Consider the following 22,922-nt stretch of genomic DNA (forward strand, 5'->3'; position numbering starts at 1 on the left):
GGCTCAAGAAATCAAATTGGGAGATCGGTTTATATGGGAGCTATATCAAGTTATTGACCGATTTGGACCGTACTTAGCACGGTTGTTGGAAGATATAACGGAACATTACATGCAAAATTTCAGACAAATCTGACAAAAATTGCGGCTTCCGATCTTCTAATCGGAAGATCGGTTTATATGGCAGCTATATCTAAATCTGAATCAAAGAAGATTTTTAAAATTTTTATATCCACCGCCATAGGATGGGGATATACTAATCTTGTCATTACGTTTGTAATACCTCGAAATATTCATCTAAGACCCCATAAGGTATATATATTCTTCATCGTCTTTGACGTTCTGAGTCGATCTAGCCATGTCCGTCCGTTTTTCGAAATCACGATAGCGGTCGAATGCGTTAAGCTAGCCGCTTGAAATTTTGCAGAGATATTTAATATTGATATAGGTCGTTGGGGATTGTTAGTGGGCCATATCGCTTCAGATTTAGATAAAGCTCTGTGTAAACCGATCTCCGGATTTGTTTTCTTGAGCCCTTGCAAGTCGCAACTTTTTTCCTATTTGGCTGAAATTCTGCACGTGGTGTTTCGTTATGTTTTTTCTGTTTAATTTTTTCCAAGTACGGTCCAAATCGGTCTATAACCTTATATAGCTCCCATATAAGCCGAACTCCCGATTTGACTTCTTGAGTCCTTAGAACCGCAGTTTTTGTCCGATTTGGCTAAAATTTTTTGTTAAATTTTGTGTTTTGTTATGACTTTCAACAATTGTGCCAATTACGGTCTAAATCGGTGTATAACCCATATAAACCGATTTAACGATTTCACAACTTTTGTCCGATTTGGCTGAAATTTTGCACGTGATGTTTCGTTATGACTTAATACAATTTTTCCAAGTACGGTCCAAATCGGTCTATAACCTTATATAGCTCCCATATAAGCCGAACTCCCGATTTGACTTCTTGAGTCCTTAGAACCGCAGTTTTTGTCCGATTTGGCTAAAATTTTGCACATAGTGTTTTGTTATGACTGTGCAAAAGACGGTCCAAATCAGTCTATAACCTGATATAGCTGCCATATAAAGCGGTTTCTAGATCATCCTTGTTCGGTTCCTAGATGCTTAAATTTTTGTTTGGTATATAGAATCAAATTATGCCCTTCAGCTTAAATTATTTTGTATAAATTTTTCAGCAAAATCCATGGTGGTGGGTTCTCAAGATTCGGCGTGGCCGAACTTAGCACGCTTTTGCTTGTTTTAAATAAATTGCTTAAACATTTTTTCTAAAAGTAGAAAAAAAATATTAGTTTTATGTCTTTTAATGTTCTTACCTTGTCAATTTGGTCATTTAACTATTTTAGACACCGTCTGCCACTTATGTTTCCATATGGCAACACTGGTCTTTGTTTTGTTTACCGTTGACTAACACAAGATGATGGTGTTATTGGGTTGACCATCACTGTTTGTTATCACCTAAATAACAGCTCTTCGCGCCCACTGTTGTTGAGAGAGAAGTGTGAGCGTGTCCGTATGTATGTGTTTGTGCCTTGGCTCACGGCGACACTATAGCGCCAATGATAACAGGGAAAAAAAAAGTAACCAAATCGAATTCAATATCAATGCAAAACTTGAGAGTCTAAAATTCTTAGTCGTAATGCGTCCGCCACCGCAAGTCGTTGTAAATGAGACGAAACCCACAAAAGAAAAATAAAAGCAATAAAATACAACAAACTAGAGTAGAAGAGTTAAAAAATATGAAAAAGCTAAAACAAAAGCCCTACAAAGAAGTTCTAGCCTCTAGAAGTTAATTTTTTCTTTTCTTTTTTGTTTAAAGTGATTTTGGGTGCTATTTACTTTTGTTTGTTTTCTGTATGAAACTCACAACGGAGGGTCTGAAGCACTTGGGCGAATGGCATTGCTTAGATGAGAACCAGGCACCAGCAAGTAATGCTAGACCAACGGCCACTACACATTTTACTCGGGGCCCACTCGGCAAACGGACATAATACGAAATGCGCGCAGCTAGCCACAATAAGTCAAGCGCGGTGGCATGCTGGACAACGTAGCAAAAGGAATAAATCGTAGAGAGCGTCGTAAGTCTGGACAAGACAAAAACAAAAACAACAACAAAGTCTTCAAAAGGCATACAACGAAAAAGACATTTCAAATCGATTGAATAGAAATACGGCAGACACCACCAAAAGTCAAATAAATAAAGTAACACCAATAATCATAATAATAAAATACAATAACAACAACGAAACTCAACAAAAACTCCAAAGACCAAAAACACACAAAAGCCGAGGCGACAGACGTTGATAGTAAAATAGGCGACGCTACGTTGCCGCCGTCGCCGTCGCCGTCGCCGACATAACAATTGGAAAAACGCGCAGCCATAATAATAGTCCATAGGGAAAAACGTGAGTAGCTGGTGGCACTGGCAGCAGCAACATCATCCATAATCGTTGGAAAGCCTTAGAAAACCCCCAACACCAAGCATTTTAAGCATCGTCACCAGCAACAGCAACTTCTGTCGCAACAACTTGGACGTTTTCGTAGACAATAACGACACAGATCAACAGCGTGTCTAAACGCAACGCAGGCAGCTAAAAAAAATAGTCATTTCAAACCATTGGCCGGAGCAGCAGCAGTCAGCTTGCCATAGCGCTAGCTAGACATTCGCAAAGCAAAGAGATCTTGGCCAGCAGCAGCTAGCTAACTGGCGATGTTTTCATGTTGCAAGTCACATTTACAACGTCGCCACCGTGCGCTTGCAATCACTGACACGTAATAAACAGACAGCTCAACAAATTTGTCGCGGTAGGACGATCGATCAATCGTGGACGGGAGTAAATCTGGGCATTGAAGAAAACGCAAAAGCAAACTGTGTATTTGCTAAAAAGCAAAAAAAAAAAAAAATATACGACTGTTAAGAGGCTGAAATCGCTACCAGAGATTAGTGGTAGTGGCACCATTGTTCTGTAAATGGTCATTGGATATATTGTGGTTAATATAAGTGTCATGTTACAAAAAAAAAACACAAAATTATAAAAAACAAAACTATTAGGATTTAAAAAAATGGCTTTTATAACAAGTGCGCGCGCTTTTAAATAGCTATCATCGTATGCACAACACTTTTATTGCGACGATGATCATCATCATCAACGGCAGGAGCATAAATAACGCGGCAATCACCTAACAAATTGTAATGTGTTCTCCTCTCACTGCATGAAGCCGATAAAAGCCTGCAAAAAAAAAAAAATCTAAAGTAAGAAAAATTGAATTTTAAAAAAATCGCAAAAGGCAATGAAAATTATGCAAAATTTCAAAATAAAAATCTATTGCCGAAAGGAAAACAAACTGTGCTTGTGTGTGTGTTTGCTAAAACTAAAGCGCGAAATTGCAATAGTTTTCCTTTGAAAAACAAATTAAGGAAAAATAAACCGCCAACTGTCTATAAAAAGCATAACAAATTGAAATTTACGATTGTTGTTATCGCAATGAAGTATGTAATTAAGACAACTATAGTTGCTGCTTTTAAAAAAATCGTAAATATTTTATTTTTGTTCGAACCAATCCACAAAAAGTGAGTGGCTTTTGGAGCGGGATAAAAAAATGGCAAGAAAATTGTATAAAAAATACCAATTGGAACGGAGACAGAAATGTTATTTACATGAATATCCAAAGTCATTGAGGAAAATGTAAAACATCTCTATTAAGTGATAAAGAAATTGACGTTGTGTTTGTTTGTTTTTGAGTGAAATATTCAATAAAAAAAAAAAAAATATTCAAGAAAAACAATGTTAATAATAATATTTAATAAAAATATTAAATAAAATAAAACCAGTGAAAGCGTGCCAAGTTTGGCCGGGCCGAATATTATACACCCTCCACCATGGATCGCATTTGTCAAGTTCAGTGGCAGATATCTCCCTATAGGCAAACAAAGGATAATGGAAAAGAATTGTTATGCTATTGGAGCTATATCAATGTATGCACCGATTGAGGCCATACTTGTTGTGGCTGTTCGAGTTCAAAGCAGAATTCATTGTGCAAAATTTCAGCCAAATAGGATTAAAATTGCGCTTTATAGTGGCTCAAGAAGTAAAATCGCAAAAACTATTTATATGGGAGCTATGTCAGGTTGTCTAGGGTCATAGAAGAAGTCGTTCGCAAGTCATTTCAATTTTAGCCAAATCGGCTTATAAACGCCCTCTACTGGCTCCAGAAGTCAAGATCCGAAATAAGATTATAAAGGAGCTGTATTAATTATTTGGATAATAATTGCGCCCTCTAGCGGCTATGTTGTGCAAGTCATATTAGCCAAATCGAATAAAAATTGCGCCCTCTAGAGGCTTAGAAATTATAATCGGGAGAGCGGTTTATATAGGAGCTATATTAGGTTATGAACCGATATAGACCATACTTGGCACAAATATAAGAAATCAACACGAAACACTTCATGCAAAACGCCCTCTACTGGCTCCAGAAGTCAAGATCCGAAATAAGATTATAAAGGAGCTGTATTTATTTGGATAATAATTGCGCCCTCTAGCGGCTCCAGAAGCCAAAAACCGATATCGGTTTATATGGCAGCTATAGTAAAACATGGAACGACTTGGCCCATATGCAATCCTAACTGACCCGCACTAAACAAATTTCAAGCACGCAGCTTTGCTCTTTCGAAAATTAACGGCTTTCGACAGTCAGACGGACGGACGGGCATGGCTAAAACTACCGACTTAGAATGTCAAGACGAAATAAAATAAAATAAAATAAAATAAAACAAAATAAAATAAAATAAAATAAAATAAAATAAAATAAAATAAAATAAAATAAAATAAAATAAAATAAAATAAAATAAAATAAAATAAAATAAAATAAAATAAAATAAAATAAAATAAAATAAAATAAAATAAAATAAAATAAAATAAAATAAAATAAAATAAAATAAAATAAAATAAAATAAAATAAAATAAAATAAAATAAAATAAAATAAAATAAAATAAAATAAAATAAAATAAAATAAAATAAAATAAAATAAAATAAAATAAAATAAAATAAAATAAAATAAAATAAAATAAAATAAAATAAAATAAAATAAAATAAAATAAAATAAAATAAAATAAAATAAAATAAAATAAAATAAAATAAAATAAAATAAAATAAAATAAAATAAAATAAAATAAAATAAAATAAAATAAAATAAAATAAAATAAAATAAAATAAAATAAAATAAAATAAAATAAAATAAAATAAAATAAAATAAAATAAAATAAAATAAAATAAAATAAAATAAAATAAAATAAAATAAAATAAAATAAAATAAAATAAAATAAAATAAAATAAAATAAAATAAAATAAAATAAAATAAAATAAAATAAAATAAAATAAAATAAAATAAAATAAAATAAAATAAAATAAAATAAAATAAAATAAAATAAAATAAAATAAAATAAAATAAAATAAAATAAAATAAAATAAAATAAAATAAAATAAAATAAAATAAAATAAAATAAAATAAAATAAAATAAAATAAAATAAAATAAAATAAAATAAAATAAAATAAAATAAAATAAAATAAAATAAAATAAAATAAAATAAAATAAAATAAAATAAAATAAAATAAAATAAAATAAAATAAAATAAAATAAAATAAAATAAAATAAAATAAAATAAAATAAAATAAAATAAAATAAAATAAAATAAAATAAAATAAAATAAAATAAAATAAAATAAAATAAAATAAAATAAAATAAAATAAAATAAAATAAAATAAAATAAAATAAAATAAAATAAAATAAAATAAAATAAAATGAAATAAAAAAAAAAATAAAATAAAATAAAATAAAATAAAATAAAATAAAATAAAATAAAATAACGTTTACTGTTTTATTTGTAAAAAAAATTTTGTTAATTTTTTAACATTCTTCATTTTTAGGCTCATGAAATAAAATAAAGTAAAACATATAGGAAATTTGTTAACCGGCTGTGAGGACATATGGAATATTCATGAGTCGTGGCCATCTATTATAAATAAAGCACTCTTCTTCCATTAATCGCATATGTCAAGAATTAACCCCTTTATTATGTGTGGAAAAAACCCATTCGGTCGGTGTATGAGCAAAGACAAACAGTTCTTTGATTATTCAACAAATTTTAACTCAGTTCTTTAAACCGAAGTACAGGTAGTAGTCTTTGGTTATCTATGAAACCATTTCTCTTTAATAATGGTTCGTATAAATTTCTTAGATATCTTTAGTATGTGGCTTTTTCGTAACACTAATTTGCCAGCTTTCTTGGTCAGTTGCTGGAAAACTTCATTCATAAACTGATAAGCAATAAGCCAAACAAAGAAAAGCATTGAATTGATAGCAAAGTAGTCTGCTTTTAATTCATATTTTTGTACCCTTCATCATAAGATGGGGGTATACTAAATAGTTTCGTCATTTGAGACCCAACAAAGTATACATATTTTTGTTCGTCTTGATATTATAAGTCGATTTAGCAATGTCCGTCCGTCTGTCGAAAGCACGCAAACTTTCGAAGGAATAAAGCTAGGTGTAAATGGGCCATATTGGTCCATGCTTTGATATAGCTGCTATATAAACCAATCTTGGAGCTTGACTTCTTGAGCCTCTGGACGGCGCAATTATTATCCAATTTGGCTGAAATTTTGCACGACATCTTTTGTTTTTTCAGCCACACAACAACTATGCCACGCATGATCCAAATCGGTTCATAACCTGATATAGCTCCCATCACTGACATAGCCTGTATTTTATTGATTTGGAGGGGGGGAGGGTAGGCTCCCAACATTTTTTCGAAATCAAATAATGACAAAATTCTTCTGTTAGTGTGAAATTGAAAAAAAATACCTTAAATTTTTTATAGCAAATTGTGGTCGTTACTAGGTGATACCCACCAGACGCCTTGGTATGTTGGGTCATAGGTCATGGTTTTGATTCCCAGCAGAGGCCTTGGTACATTGTTACTGTGATATCACAATGGACGTAAAATTATCTAAGATACTTTGTACAAGACTGCCATTCTAACCTTACCTAACCTACATATAAATCTGCACCAATTTTTATGAAATGTTTTACATCTCGTACAAAATTTTGTATAGATCGGTCCAAAATTGTGGCTTCTACCGCCTTAAAATACCATATCGGGTAAAAGACATATCGTCCATATCGGTTCAGATTTAGATATAGCTCCAATATAAACCGATCTCTCGAATTGACTTCTTGAAGCCCTGGAAACCGCAATCTTCATCCGATTTCGCTGAAATTTGCAGTGTTATGTTATAAACTCCAACAACTGTGCCAAGTACAGTCAAAATTGGTTTAAACTTGACATAACTCCCATATAAACCGATCTCCCGGTTTGACTTCATGAGCCCTTATAAGCCGCAAATTTTGTCCTATTTGGCTGAAATTGAGCATGTTGAGTTCTGTTAAGACATGTAGTATTCTGTTATGACTTCTAACAACTGTCCCATGTATGGTCAAAATCGGTTTGAATTTGAAATAGCTCCCATATAAAACGATTCCGGATCTTGACTTCTAGAGTCGCTAGATGGCGCAATTATTTCTATTTTTCTGAAATTTTGCGCTCTGACCTTTTGTGTAACATACGTGTTAAAAATTGCCTGAATCGGTCCATAACCTGATACAGCTCTTATACAAACAGATCTACCAATTTTATTTCTTGAGCCACTATTGGGCGCAGTTTTTATCGTATTTGGTTGAAATTTCGCACAATGAATTCCACTATGGTCTCCCATAGCCAAACCTAGTATGGCCCCAATCGGTTCATAACTTGGTATAGCTGAAATAGCGTAGACATTTTTATCCATTATCCTATGTTTGTCTATAAAGAGATATCGGCCAAAGGACTTGACAAATGATTCGGCCCGGCTGAACTTGCACGCTTTTGCTTGTTTTAATGCTGATTTATAGCGCTAGCGATTTCGTCTACATCAGGTAGTCTTTCGTTAAGGAAGCATAGACGATGGTGGTGTGTGTTGTAATGAGTATGTGCGTGAAGATAAATTCCGAATGTAACTAGCAGAGACACAAACCGCTTTGATAACAGAGTGCGAGAGAGAGTAACAGAAGTATTAACAGAGATCCACCGAGGGATTAGCAGAGTTCTGTAAATACTTAACAAAACCAAAAAACAAGAGAAATTAATCAAATTTCTTACTTTTTATCAATTTTTGCAAATATTTGTAAAAAGAAAAATAAAACCATAACAAAATTTGGAGTAAAATATCAATGCTTTGAATCAAAAACACCAAATATCTATTACCGTAGTACTGAGAAAAATGAAAAATTTATAAAAAAAATATTCTGGGCAGAATTATGAACATCTAAGAATTCTACAAGGCACTACCATGCATCGTTGGAAAGGTGACGATGTGTGCTTTCCAAAACGTGTCCTTATTCGAAAATCGAGCAGTTGTTTTTTTCAAATTCCTGTCTTTTTTAAAGAATTTCTCGAAAAAAACATCTGGATTATGGCCAACGCTCCTGGAGGACATCTAAGAATTCTACAAGGTACTACCATACATCGTTGGAAAGGTCACGATGTGTGCTTTCCAAAACATGTCCTTATTCGAAAATCGAGCAGTTGGGTTTTTCAAATTCCTGTCTTTTTTAAAGAAATTCTCGAAAAAAAATCGGGACAGAATAATGGCTAATGCTCCTGGAGGACATCTAAGAATTCTACAAGGTACTACCATACATCGTTGGAAAGGTCACGATTCGTGCTTTCCAAAACGTGTCCTTATTCGAAAATCGAGCAGTTGGTTTTTTCAAATTCCTGTCTTTTTTAAAAAAATTTTCGAAAAAATTCTGGAAAGGATTATGGCCAACGCTCCTGGAGGACATCTAAGAATTCTACAAGGTACTACCATACATCGTTGAAAACGTCACGATGTGTGCTTTCCAAAAAATGTCCTTATTCGAAAATCGAGCAGTTGGTTTTTTCAAATTCCTGTCTTTTTTAAAAAAATTCTCGAAAAAAAATCGGGACAGGATAATGGCCAATGCTCCTGGAGGACATCTAAGAATTCTACAAGGCACTACCATACATCGTTGGAAAGGTCACGATGTGTGCTTTCCAAAACATGCCAGCTAGTCTATATACGAGGGTTGCGTTTTATATTGCGGTTTTAGAGAACACAAAAACAAATATTAATCCCCATTAAGACCTATACAGTTTTGCATGTGTTTGAACCAATTTTCGAAGCACTTTTGCCACTCCGGTTGCGGGATACCGTACCAGTAAGGAAGAACAAAATTCGGGCTATACCGACTGCATAATACCCTACACCTATTCTATAAGTACAATGTGGCTATATTCAATTCTAAAACAATTTTGATGGACCTCGGCGTATGTTTTCAGATGGGTTATTAAACAATCAGTATCAAATTTGGAGCAATTCTTCCTGCCAAATTTCGAGAAAATCGCTTAACAAATGAGCATTTTATTGCAATATTTCGTAAAATCAAACGAACATATATATGGAAGCTATACCTAAATCTGAACCGATTTCGAGCAAGCTTCTTAGATACTGTGGCAGTCATCGAGGAAAGAGTTTTGCAAAATTTTAGCAAGATGGGTTAATAAATGAGCTTGCTATGACTCTAGAAGTTAAAACTGGGCGATATATATATATGAGATCTATATCTAAATCTGAACTGATTTCCATAAAATTCCACAGTTGTATTGAGAGTCAAGAGAAAGTCCTTCCTGCAAAATTTCAAGAGAATCGGCAAACAACTCACCATTTTATTGTAATATTACAGCGAATCGGACGAACATATATATGGGAGCTATATCTAAAACTAAACAGATTTTGACCAAACTTTATTGATATTGTGGAAGTCGTCAAGGAAAGCGTTCTACAAAATGTTGGCAAGATTGGTCAATAAATGCGCTTGCAGTGGCCCTGGAGATAAAAATAGGGCGACATATATATATATGAGTGCTACATCTAAATCTGAACCGATTTCTCTAAAGTTCACCAGTAAGGTCGAGAGTCATAAGAAAATCCTTCCTGCCAAATTTCCTGAGAATCGGTTAGTAAATGATGATTTTCTTGCATTATTACTGCAAATCGTACAAACATGTAAATGGGAGCTGTATCCAAATCTGAACCGATTTCTTCCAATTTCAATAGGCTTCGTGTCCAGGCCGAAAAACATGCCTGTATAAAATTGTAAGACGATGGGATGGAAACTGCGACCTGTACTTTGTACAATAATTAACATGGACACACGGACAGACAGACGGATGGACAGACAGGCAGACGAACATAGCTAAATCGAATCAGAAAGTGATTTTGAGTCGATCGGTATACTTATCAATGGGCCTACCTCTCTTCCTTCTGGGTGTTACAAACAAATGCATTCTGAACGCATCAACCGCTTCTTCAGCTTCGCTTATTTTTAACGTAAGGGAATAGAAGAAGTCATTCGAAGCCAAATCAAAAATGCAGTTGTTTCGTATTTTTGGAGCATTTCTATCCACCAATTGACACGATCTTTTTTTTGAGGGATTGACAAATTGCGAAATTTTTTTGACGGTCAAACATTCATGGAATATTGAATGTATGCTTGTTCCACTAAGGTTGTCCCAATCTCACGATAGGTCTACATGACGATCGTGCAATATCAGTTGATGTACAGTACCAATGGTTTTTGGAACAACAACTGATTTTGGACGACCTTCACGAAATTCGTCTTGGAGTGAACTATGAATTTATCATACCATCGATAAACACTGGTCCTTTATGGAGCTTCACCGCCAAAAATTGATTTAAGTTCATCGATGCACTGTTGTTTAGTTAATCCATGTCAGTTGGCAGATTGCAACACAAGTTGTACAATCCCGAAATATAAAAGGCAACCCTCGTACGATGCAAGAATGATATGCCTGAATAAAAAATGAATGATTGATACCATCTCAGGGTAGCGCTCACCATTCACAGTTACGTCACGATTCACATCATCTTTGAAGAAGTACGGTCCAATGATGCGACCAGCCATAAACCATTGGTAACTCTTGCAATGCTTCTGACTGATGTTCACTCCAAAATCGGCAATTCTGCTTATTTACGTACCCATTGAGCTGAAAAAAGAGCTTCGTCGATGGAATGGAAGAAGCTGGTAACAAAATTCAATAAAAATTTGAACAACACATAGGATAAACAAACAAAGTTTGTATAACATTTATAGAAACATAAAATTTTAAAAATCCACTTTAAGGCCCACCGGACCAGCTAGCACATACATACCTGAGCTGGTCGTTTCGACATTCTTAGTCGACTTAGTATTGGCTGTCCGCCTGTCTGTCGAAAGCACGCTTACTTTCGAAGGCACATGCCAACATTCTGCGATCCTTAAATACAAAGAGAAAAAAAAAAACAAATCGTGGAAAAATTATCTTCACTCTAACAGGCAAATTGCTTAAAACATGTCTTAATTTCGTCCGGGTTGGTAGGTGCACCCACAATACCGAACGGCCGGGTTTCTATACTGGCGAGAACATCAATACATTCTTCAGCGGTGATTATCCCCTCACTAAACGCTGTACATTTGTGGATATCTCCCCCTTGTTAAGCTTTTCTAAAAAGAGGTTTGGCATTGTGGCACACAATCCGGACTCGGAAGCTGTCACCACTTATTGAAAAGCATTTTTTCAAATCGTAAAATTACTTAATTTTCTCTCGCTGCTTGAAAATTGTTTTTTCCCCATTCAAGTTTATTGAGCGCTACATTCTTATAACATTTCGATTTTAAGAGCTATAGGAAAGTTAAAAAAAAACTTGAAACTCAGAAAAATTCATGAGATCTTTATTTGAATCGATAGAACGGTCCATATAATTAAATTTTTAAAGATTATTTCATGCAAATGTAGACCGTGACTGCGCCTCAAATGATCCGCTTAGACCAATGTTGTCAAACTCTTTCCAACATTTCGGCCGGTATCTCACGAATAAATGCTTCAATGTTGTCTTCCAATGCGTCAATTGAAGTGGGCTTGTATGTGTAGACATGAGCCTATATTGCACGATCTAGGCGGCCAATTGACCGGTCCTGAACGTGAAATAAAATGTTCACCGAACTCGCCTCTCAATGTCCTGCAAGTCAGACTCTTGTATTTTTGGGCAAAAAAAGTCGGTAGCGCTCACCATTCACAGTTACGTTACGATTCGCATTATCCTTGAAAAAGTACGGTCCAATGATGAGACCAGCCCACCAAACTGTGACTTTTTTCTGGCTGTCTTGGTAGCTCTTGCAAAGGCTGCTCTTACATAGCCATTGAGCAAAAAATGAGCAAAAATGAGCGCGAGATGAACTTTCTTAACAGCGCACACATTTTGATAAAAAAAATGCACTAATTCACAAGCGTTGTTCGTTTGTAAGACGATTCATGGTTAAATTATAGACCCAACTGAAGATGTTTGACAGTGAAACAAAACACGAAACGCGCGTGAGCTGTTTAAACCGGCTTTGCCAAAATGATTATAAATAGCTAAAAAATTACTCTTTATATTCTTGGTCGTCGTAAAAATCCAAGACGATCTAGCCATGTCCGTCCGTCTGTCTATCTGTTGTAAACACGCTACAGTCTTTAAAAATAAAGATATTGAGCTGAAACTTTGCACAGATTATTTTTTGTCTCTAGACAGGTTAAGTTCGAAGATGGGTTATATCGGACTATATCTTGATATAGCCCCCCATATAGACCGATCTTCCGATTTAAGGTTTTAGGCCCATTAAAGCCACATATATATTACCCGATTTTGCTCTTCAACATTCGTACTGAGTATGGCCAAGATCGGATGATATTTGTGTATTGCTGCTATATAGACTGATCTCCCGATTTGGGGCCTTGAACCCATAAAAGGCCCGATTTCGCTGAAATTTGTCGAAGCTATGTATGGCTTTCCGACGTCCGTTCCCTACATTGTTCAGTTCGGTCTATTTTTGGATATGAATCTCCCGATTTAAGGTCTTAGGCCCATAAAAGGAGCAATTATCGCCTAATTTCGCAGAAATTTTGCACAGTAGGCTGCGTTAGACCCTATGACATCCGTGTTCAATATGGCCTCCATTGGTCTTTATTTCGACATAGCTGCCACATAGACCGATCTCCTGATCTAAGGTCGTGAGCTAATAAAGGGCGCATATATTGTCCGATTTCGCTGAAACTTGGTATAGTGACCTATGTTGGGCTTTTCGACATTTACACCCTATATAATTCAGATCACTCTATTTTTGGATATAGCTGCCACATAGACCGATCTCTCGATTTAAGGTCTTGGGCCCATTAAAGGGGCCCTACCTATAAAGAATATATATTCTTGATCAGCGTAAAAATCTAAGACGATCTAGACATGTCCGTCCGTCTGTCTGTTGAAATCACGCTACAGTCTTTCAAAAAAAGAGATATTGAGCTGAAACTTTGCACAGATTCTTTCTTTGTCCATAAGCAGGTTAAGTTCGAAGATGGGCTATATCAGACTATATCTTGATAAAGCCCCCATATAGACCAATCGGCCGATTAAGGGTCTTAGGCCCATAAAAGCCAAATTTATAATCCGATTTTGGTGAAATTTGGGACAGTGAGTTGGGTTAGGCCCTTAGACAACTTGCGTCAATTTGGCCCAGATCGGTTCAGATTTGGATATAGCTGCCATATAGACCGATCCTCCGATTTAGGGTCTTAGGCCCATAGAAGCCAGATTAATTATCCGATTTTGCTGAAATTCGGGACAGTGAGTTGTGTTAGGCACTTTGACATCCTTCTTTAATTTGGCTCAGATCGGTTCAGATTTGGATATAGCTGCCTTATAGATCGATCCTCCGATTTAGGGTCTTAGGCTCATAAAAGCCACAAGTATTATCCAATTTTGCTGAAATTTGGGACAGTGAGTTGTATTAGGCCCTTCGACATCTTGCCTCGATTTGGCCCTGATCGGTTCAGATTTGGATATAGCTACCATATAGACCGATCTCTCGGTTTTAGGTTTTGGGGCCATAAAAAGCGGATTTATTGTCTGATATCGCTGAAATTTGGGACAGTGAGTTATGTTAGGCCCTTCGACATCTTGTGTCAATTTGGCCCTGATCGGTTCAGATTTGGATATAGCTGCCATATTGACCGATCCTCCGATTAAGGGTCTTAGGCCCATAAAAGCCACATTTATTACCCGATTTTGCTGAAATTTTTGATAGTGAGTTACGTTAATCCCTTCAACATCCTTCGTCAATTTGGCCTAGATCGGTCCACATTTGGATATAGCCCCCATATAGACCGATCGGCCGATTTTGGGTCGAAGGCCCATAAAAGCCACATGTATTATCCAATTTTGCTGCAATTTGGGACAGCGAGTTGTGTTAGGCACTTTGACATCCTTCTTTAATTTGGCTCAGATCGGTTCAGAATTGGATATAGCTGCCATATAGACCGATCCTCCGATTAAGGGTCTTAGGCCCATAAAAGCCACATCTATTACACGATTTTGCTGAAATTTGGGGCAGTGAGTTATGTTAGGCCCTTCAACATCCTTCGTCAATTTGGACTAGATCGGATATCCAGATTTCGATATAGCTGGCATATAGACCGATCTCTCGGTTTTAGGTTTTGGGGCCATAAAAGGCGCATTTATTGTCCGATTTCGCTGAAATTTGGGACAGTGGGTTAAGTTAAGCCCCTTGACATACTTCTGCAATATCGCACAGATCGGTCCAGATTTGGATATAGCTGCCATGTAGACCGATATCTCGATTAAAAGTCTTGGGCCCATAAAAGGCGCATTTATAATCCGATTTCACTGAAATTTGACACAGTGACTTATATTAGGCTTTTCGACATCCGTATCGTATATGGTTCAGATCGGTTTATTTTTAGATATAGCTACTAAAAAGACCTATATTTTCTTATATACAATTGAACAATAACTTGCACTTATTAGAATTTGGTCCAAATCGGAACATATTTCGATATTCGATATTTTCACCGGATTTTGATGAAAGGTGGTTAACATATATACCCGAGGTGGTGTGTATCCAAAGTTCGACCCGGCCGAACTTAACTTTTTTTTTACTTGTTTGTATTAATATACAACTATATAATATACAAACAATTAAGAGCGTGCTAAGATTGGCCGGGCCGAATCTTATTTACCCACCGCCATGGATAGAATTTGTCGAGTTCTTTGCGCGGTATCTCTTTTTAGGCAAACAAAGAATAATGGATAAGAACTGTTATGCTATTGGAGCTATATGAAATTGTAGTATGATTCGGAGCATACATGAATTGAATACTAAACATTTTTGAAGTCATTGTGTAATATTTCAGACCATTCGGACAAGAATTGGGAGCTGTTTCAAGCTATGGATCGATTCAGACCATATTTCATATGTCTGTTGAAGGTCACGGAAGAAGTCGTTGTGCAAAATTTCAGCCAAATTGGATAATAACTGCGCCCTCTAGATTCTCAAAAATTCAAGATCCGATTTTGGCCCATTTACAATTCCAACCGATCTACACTATTAGAAAGTATTTTTGCAAAATTTCAAGCGCCTTGATTTACTCCCTCGAAAGTTAGCGTGCTTTTGACAGACAGACGGACGGACATGGCTAGATCGACTTAAAATGTAATGACGATCAAGAATATATATACTTTATGGGGTCTTAAACGCATATTTCAAGGTGTTACAAACAGAATGACGAAATTAGTATACCCCCATCCTATGGTGGAGGGTATAAATATGAAGGCCAGCGTAGCGCAACAGTTATCATGTCCGCCTATGATGCTGAACTCCTGAGTTCGAATCCTTGCGTGATGCTGGCGACATTTGTAAGGAACTATGCCATTTGAAAAAATTGTATGGCATCCATGTTAAAACTTCTCCTCCATGAGGTGCGACACTGCGGCAAGCCATTCGGACTCGGCTATAAAAAATGGAGATCCCTTATCATTGGGCTTAAACTTGAATCGGACACCACCCATTGATATGGGAGAAGTTTGCCCCTGTTCGTTAATGGAATATTCATGGGTAATATTGCATTTGCATACAACTAAATACCTTTGAAGTTAGGAGAGCAATTGATTTTTTGATATCAAAATGCATGGAACTGTTGACTGTTCAAAGTACAGGCCGATCACAGTGCATATAAGAGCCACCCTAATATAGAGAAATGCATACCTACCCACTTTCTATCAGATTGAATGCGACATATCTGATAGCGCAACGGTGTGGAAATAAAAATAAAAGTCAATTGCATTTTAGGCGATCAATCAGTTTCTTTATTACCTTCAAGTAAAATATACTAAAAAAAAAAGAAGCATAAAGAAAAATTTTGAGTACATGTATGTAGACGTGAACAGGAAAGAAGCAAGCTATGTATTTTTTTGGTGTAATATGAAAATCGTAATAAATTAGAACGCTAAATTGAGGCATAAAATAAAAACACAATAGAAAGCAAAAAGTAAATAGAAAATAAAAAAAAACAAGTAAAAGCGTGCTAAGTTCGGCCGGGCCGAATCTTATATACCCTCCACCGTGGATCGCATTTGTCGAGTTCTTTTCCCGGCATCTCTTCTTAGGCAAAAAAGGATATAAGAAAAGATTTGCTCTGTTATTAGAGCGATTTCAAGATATGGTCCGGTTTGGACCACAATTAAATTATATGTTGGAGACCTGTGAAAAATGTTAGCCAATTCGAATAAGAATTGCGCCCTTTGTGAGCTCAAGAAGTAAAATAGAGAGATCGTTTTATATGGGATCTGTATCGGGCTATATACCGATTCAGACCATAATAAACACGTATGTTAATGGTCATGAGAGAATCCGTCGTACAAAATTTCAGGCAAATCAGATAATAATTGCGACCTCTAGAGGCTCAAGAAGTCAAGATCCCAGATCGGTTTATATGGCAGCTATATCAGGTTATGAACCGATTTGAACCATATTTGGCACAGTTGTTGGATATCATAACAAAATACTACGTGCCAAAATTCATTCAAATTGGATAAGAATTGCGCCCTCTAGAGGCTCAAGAAGTCAAGACCCAAGATCGGTTTATATGACAGCTATATCAGGTTATGGATCGATTTGAACCATACTTGGCACAGTTGTTGGATATCGTAACAAAACACGTCGTGCAAAATTTCATTCCAATCGGATAAGAATTGCGCACTCTAGAGGCTCAAGAAGTCAAGACCCAAGATCGGTTTATATGGCAGCTGTATCAGGTTATCGACCGATTTGAACCATACTTGGCACAGTTGTTGGATGTCATAGCAAAACACGTCGTGCAAAATTTCATTCCAATCGGATAAGAATTGCGCACTCTAGAGGCTCAAGAAGTCAAGACCCAAGATCGGTTTATATGGCAGCTGTATCAGGTTATGAACCAATTTGAACCATACTTGGCACAGTTGTTGGATGTCATAACGAAACACGTCGTGCTAAATTTCATCCCAATCGGATAAGAATTGCGCACTCTAGAGGCTCAAGAAGTCAAGACCCAAGATCGGTTTATATGGCAGCTATATCAAAACATGGACCGATATGGCCCATTTACAATACCAACCGACTTACACTAATAAGAAGTATTTGTGCAAAATTTCAAGCGGCTAGCTTTACTCCTTCGGAAGTTAGCGTGCTTTCGACAGACAGACGGACGGACGGACGGACGGACAGACGGACGGACAGACGGACGGACATGGCTAGATCGACATAAAATTTCACGACGATCAAGAATATATATACTTTATGGGGTCTCAGACGAATATTTCGAGTAGTTACAAACAGAATGACGAAATTAGTATACCCCCCATCTTATGGTGGAGGATATAAAAATAAATTTAATGTGACCCATTTTGTACCACTGGTCGAGATTTTGAGCAGAAAACTTTGTGGTTTTTTGTGGAAAACAATAATTAAAAATATTTGCTGATGGAGTTATTATAAATTTTTTTTTTAATTGAAATCAATTTGTTTTTACTTGGTTACCCATCTAACCCACATTGAATAATTGAAATTGTTGAAGTATATAAAAATAACATAATATAAGAACAACTTATTGAGAAACAAATTTTAATGTAGTTACTTGATACAAAAATTAAAAAAAATTAACATAACAAATAAAACGGGATAAACTTGATATTCGATGAAAAACAAAATTGAGAGTATGTGTGGATTAAATTGGTGTGTGGGTGAATTATTCTGAAGAAATCAAGTCGAGATTTCCATTATTTTGTCTTCTTGCAAAAATATCACGAAATCTGGGCCGTATTGAACAGGGATGTGGAGGAGTCTTATCAATCTCGCCAAATCAATTTTCTACGAAATCGGACAACGCCTGTTATGGGTCCAAGACCTTTAATTGACAGATCGTTCTATATGGCAGTTGTATAGAAATACAGATCAATCCTAACGAGGGGGCTAAGGCAAATCAATGTGACTAAGTTCAGCAAAATCAATTAATAAATTCATCTTTTAAGGGTTTGAAGTCTTAAATTGAGAGTTCGTCCATATGCCAGCTATATTCAAATCTGGACTGATCGCGGCCAAATTGAACAGAGATGTCGGGTGGCCTAACATAACTAACTGTCCCAAATATCAGCGAAATCGGATAAAACATGTGTTTTTATTGAGCCTAAGACCTCTAATCGGCAGATCGGTATATATAGGTGCTACACTGATAGAAAAATGACGTTACTTTATCAATACCAGTTTTTATTATTTTATACGCATTATTGGCATACATTTTTATACCCACCACCGAAGGATGGGGGTATATTCATTTTGTCATTCCGTTTGCAACACATCGAAATATCCATTTCCGACCGTATAAAGTATATATATTCTTGTTCAGCGTAAAAATCTAAGACGATCTAGACATGTCCGTCCGTCTGTCCGTCTGTCTGTTGAAATCACGCTACAGTCTTCAAAAATAGAGATATTGAGCTGAAACTTTTCACAGATTCTTTTTTTGTCCATAAGCAGGTTAAGTTCGAAGATGGGCTATATTGGACTATATCTTGATATAGCCCCCATATAGACCGATCCGCCGATTTAGGGTCTTAGGCCCATAAAAGCCACATTTATTATCCGATTTTGCTGAAATTTAGTACAGTGAGTTGCGTTGAGCCCTTCGACATCCTTCGTCAATTTGGCTCAGATCGGTCTAAATTTGTATATAGCTGCCATATAGACCGATCCTCAGATTTAGGGTCTTAGGCCCATAAAAGCCACATTTTATATCCGATTTTGCTGAAATTTGGCACAGTGAGTTGTGTTATGCCCTTCAACATTCTTCGTCAATTTGGCCCAGATCGGTCCAAATTTGGATATAGCTGCCATATAGACCGATCCTCCGATTTATGGTCTTAGGCCCATAAAAGCCACATTTATTATCCGATTTTGCTGAAATTTGGGACAGTGATTTGCCTAAGGCCCTTCGACATCTTTCTTCTATTTGGCCCTGATCGGTTCAGATTTGGATATAGCTGCCATATAGACAGATCTCTCGATTTAAGGTTTTGGGCCCATAAAAAGCGCATTTATTGTCCGATGTCGCCGAAATTTGAGACAATGACTTGTGTTGGGCCCTTCGATATTTGTCTTCAATTTGGCTCAGATCGGTCCAGATTTGGATATAGCTGCCATATAGACCGATCTCTCGGTTGAACAATGACTTGTACTTATAAACATTTGGTCTAAATCGGTTGATGTCTATATAGCTTCTATGGGGCATAAGGTATGCATTTTTCACTGGATTTTGACGAAATGTGGTTCACATATATACCCGAGGTGGTGGGTATCCAAAATTCGGCCCGGCCGAACTTAACGCCTTCTTACTTGTTTTAATAACATTAGGTATTAATCTAATACCAGACAAAGAAGGCTATTAAGAATTGACGGCGTCTCGTTGCTATTCTTGTCATCGTGGTAAAGGTGTTGTACTTTAAATACTGACGGCACTAAAAAATATTTGTTATACCCTCCACTTTAGGATGGGAGAAAACTAACTTCGCTATTCCGTTGGCTGCACCTCGAAATATTGATCTGAGACCGCATAAAGTATATAAAGGGTGATTTTTTTGAGGTTAGGATTTTCATGCATTAGTATTTGACAGATCACGTGGGATTTCAGACATGGTGTCAAAGAGAAAGATGCTCAGTATGCATTGACATTTCATCATGAATAGACTTACTAACGAGCAACGCTTGCAAATCATTGAATTTTATTACCAAAATCAGTGTTCGGTTCGAAATGTGTTCAAATTTTGACAAATTTTGTTCAGCGATGAGGCTCATTTCTGGTTGAATGGCTACGTAAATAAGAAAAATTGCCGCATTTGGAGTGAAGAGCAACCAGAAGCCGTTCAAGAACTGCCCATGTATCCCGAAAAATGCACTGTTTGGTGTGGTTTGTACGCTGGTGGAATCATTGGACCGTATTTTTTCAAAGATGCTGTTGGACGCAACGTTACGGTGAATGAACACATTTCGAACCGAACACTGATTTTGGTAATAAAATTCAATGATTTGCAAGCGTTGCTCGTTAGTAAGTCTATTCATGATGAAATGTCAAAGCATACTGAGCATCTTTCTCTTTTACACCATGTCTGAAATCCCACGTGATCTGTCAAATACTAATGCATGAAAATCCTAACCTCAAAAAAATCACCCTTTATATTCCTGATCGTCTTAACATTTTAAGTCGATCGATCTTAATACCATTTGGTATTAATTTAATACCAGACAAAGAAGGCTATTAAGAATTGACGGTGTCACTTTGCTATTCTTGTCATCGCGGAAAAAGTGTTGTACTTTAAATACTGACGGCACTAAAAAATATTTGTTATACCCTCCACTTTAGGATGGGAGTATACTAACTTCGCTATTCCGTTTGCTACACCTTGAAATAGTGATCTGAGACCGCATAAAGTATATATATTCCTGATCGTCTTAACATTTTAAGTCGATCGATCTTAATACCATTTGGTATTAATTTAATACCAGACAAAGAAGGCTATTAAGAATTGACGGCGTCACGTTGCTATTCTTGTCATTGTGTGGCAAAAGCGTTGTTTAGTTTCGTACTTAAAATACTGACAGCACAAAGAAATATTTGTTATACCCTCCACTTTAGGATGAAAGTATACTAACTTTGCTATTCCGTTTGTTACTCCTCGAAATATTGATTTGAGCTCCCATAAAGTAAATATATTCTTGATCGTCATGATAAAAAATATGTCGATCTAGCCATGTCCATCCGTCTGTCAGTGGAAAGCACGCTAAGGTTCTAAGGACCATTGCTAGGCGCTAGAAATTTTGCACAAATACTTCTTATTAGTGTAGGTCATTTGGGTACATATTGGTTGCCCAAAAAGGAATTGCGCACTTGGACCCTTATGACCTATTTATTGGGTTGCCCAAAAAGTAATTGCGGATTTTTTAAAAGAAAGTAAATGCATTTTTAATAAAACTTAGAATGAACTTTAATCAAATATACTTTTTTTACACTTTTTTTCTAAAGCAAGCTAAAAGTAACAGCTGATAACTGACAGAAGAAAGAATTCAATTACAGAGTCACAAGCTGTGAAAAAATTTGTCAACGCCGACTATATGAAAAATCCGCAATTACTTTTTGGGCAACCCAAAACAATTTTTCAATCTAAATACCTCCCCCCATAAAGGCATTATCTCTCTCGCTCTAGCCAAAGCTGGGTATGGCGAACATGACAAAAAAGCTTCATGATAACAAAATGTTGAATGAAAACAACGCTCTAATATATGTCGATTTATTATCAAATTAAAAACAAACAATGCAAAATTAAATCTAAACTAAATTAGCCAAAATAACAAAACTGAAACGACAAAGAATACCACAAACTATTTTTTAAACATGATTGTTTACGAGAGACAAAACAAACTGATAAGGTGAAAAGCAAAAAAAAAAAAAAATCCTAAAAATGCTCCTAATATAAATAAAACCAACAAACATTGGTAATGTAAAACAGACAGAAAAAACGAGCAAGAAAAAAAAACGGCGGCAAAAATTGCCAATTAAACAGGTTTGTTTGAAATCCCAACAAAAATAATAAAATACAATAATAATAACCATAATAATTAATACTCGTTAAAGTGCTTACACTAAACGCACACACACACACATACAAACACACGCAATGCACAACCCAGTGTCTATGCCAATTATTTAAATATTGCGGTTTTCACAAAAAAAAAAATGAAATCTCGTAGGAAAAACTGAGCAAACAAACAAACGTCAGAGAGCAGTGAATGCAAAAAAAAAAAAAGAACGGAAAAAGACCCAACGTATTCTATATGAAAAGAATTTGTGTTGAATATGACTTCAGCAAAACTGTCGAACGTCGATGATGATGATGGTGATGACTCTTCAATGACTGAAATCAGGTCAAAAAGTGCGCCTTGCAAACTGAAGCCTTTGTGGCAAATATAGTGGCAGCAACTTTATTTTGTGAGTTTACGAGTTTGCTTGTGTTAGGTGCTCTTTTGCAAATAAATGAAAGGAAATGCATACAACCATTTGCATGCAGATATCTCAACAGTGGCAGACAAAAGTGATTGTAGCCGAAACGGCATAATTTGTGATACTCAAAAAAAAGAAAAATTGGGTAGAAATACAATTTTGTAAGGGTAATTATTGTGAATGGCTTAAGTTTTCAATTGTTGACATTATAAGAAGTATCATTACAGTGGCAAACAAAAGTGTATGAATGTAATGTCATGAAAACAACTTTTTCTTCCCATGGTACATATCATATGGTACAATTTTTGATTTCCTACTTGAAGCAGCGAAATTTTTGAAAATTTTTTAAGCATTCTGCACTCTGAATGTGCCTA

General features: G+C 35.7%; 1 protein-coding gene across 5 annotated transcripts in view; it reads left to right on the top strand.

Moving 5' to 3' along the window:
* Window positions 1-22,922, top strand: part of LOC106094656 (putative phosphatidate phosphatase) — a 162,958-nt gene that overhangs the window by 122,702 nt on the left and 17,334 nt on the right. Inside the window, exons 1-2 of one of the 5 annotated variants that reach the window (XM_059360336.1) lie at window positions 2,681-3,695; window positions 22,299-22,536. The exons of 1 other annotated variant lie outside the window; for it this stretch is intronic. The gene's annotated coding sequence lies outside the window, so the exon portion shown is untranslated. Of the gene's footprint in view, window positions 1-2,680; window positions 3,696-22,298; window positions 22,537-22,557; window positions 22,716-22,922 lie in introns of those variants that run through there. 3 more of the 5 variants (XM_059360338.1, XM_059360337.1, XM_059360339.1) reach the window with 3 other exon arrangements.

This window comes from Stomoxys calcitrans, chromosome 1, assembly GCF_963082655.1.
Source record: "Stomoxys calcitrans chromosome 1, idStoCalc2.1, whole genome shotgun sequence".
Lineage (NCBI taxonomy): Eukaryota > Metazoa > Arthropoda > Insecta > Diptera > Muscidae > Stomoxys > Stomoxys calcitrans.